This window comes from Austrofundulus limnaeus, unplaced genomic scaffold (genome assembly GCF_001266775.1).
Source record: "Austrofundulus limnaeus strain Quisiro unplaced genomic scaffold, Austrofundulus_limnaeus-1.0 Scaffold572, whole genome shotgun sequence".
In the NCBI taxonomy this organism is placed as follows: Eukaryota; Metazoa; Chordata; class Actinopteri; order Cyprinodontiformes; family Rivulidae; genus Austrofundulus; species Austrofundulus limnaeus.
The window spans coordinates 208409-209741 of record NW_013952974.1 but is presented as its reverse complement, the minus strand read 5'-3'; positions in this window follow the sequence as shown (position 1 = coordinate 209741).

Sequence of the window (1333 nt, the reverse complement as noted above, 5' to 3'; positions counted from 1 at the left end):
GTATTTGTGATGTCTAAACTTAACCAAGTATTTGTGATGTCTAAACTTAACCAAGTATTTGTGAAGTCTAAACTTAACCAAGTATTTGTGAGGACTAAACCAAACCAACACAACATATTTTGATGTTTCAGAAGTAGAAGTGTTTCCTGTCTCAGGTGTTTTAGGTGTTTTGGTTTGACGCTGTTGGAGTGAAACAGGTTTTTAAAATGAGGTGTTGTCATTAAATCAGTCTCAGACTTGAGTTCAGTTTTACATCTCAGGTTTAACATTTAAATATTATAAACAGAACGTCAGCTGGTAGATTTCAGCATCAATACTCTGACTGAAGCGTGGCTCCAGCTGAGATCATGAGCTGAAGAGCTGCTTCTGTGATTTTCCTTTAAAGGAGCGAAGAGAGACGATCAGTGTCGGTAAAGCTTTCTGTTCTCTCTAATCAGACTCTAACGAGGCTCACAGGTCAATCGTTGAGCTCAGCGGCGGAGCTGCCGTTGCTACACAGCACTGAAGTTGGTACCAAACATTCGTCCAATTAAAACCAGTCTGGAGAGCTAACGATGGGTTAGCAAAGCCTGGGTGACAAGAGACGACTCGTCTCGTCTAAAGGTCCACATTTAAAACATCCGCACTCTGTGAACTTTACTGGCTTTTGTTGTTGCTTCTTCTCAGGTAACTACTGACAAAACCAAGAAGTCCTCACAAATATGCAACGTCTATGTTTCAGTGTTGGATTGTTATGCTAGGGTTAAATTATCTTTCATTTTGACAAATCAGCTGATTTATACAAGTTAATGGATTTATGTGTGAAAAATACAAGTTTTCAGACCAACAGTTGGTTATTTTCAGCATCTTCTGAAGACCAACTCTGTAATCACACCTGTTGGTCATCAGGTAATCATCTCCTGTCCTCATGGTGGAGCTACTTTTAAGAAGGAAATTACTGAAGTCCCACCCAAATAGTTTCAAAATAGATTTTGATCGGATATTTTTTATTGTAAATTTGAACTTTAGACATTTTAGACCAGAGGAGTCCAAAGTGAAATTTGGCCCGCCAAGCCATTTGATTTGGCCCACCAACAGTTGCCAAAGTTACAAGGTTGTAACCTGTTATCCTATAGGTAGAAACACAGTATTTCCATTGGTCAAATGACTATATAAAAGGGCTGTTAGTGAAGGTAGTTTTCAGTCATGGTGCTTATTAGGATTAAACATGAAACATGAAATGACAACAAAATTTTTAGATCAGATTTAACCCCACATGTAGATTTGCACACTTTATAAGGCCACAAAAACTCATATTTTATCAATTTATGAAATGTCCCATGAGCCTTTGCTA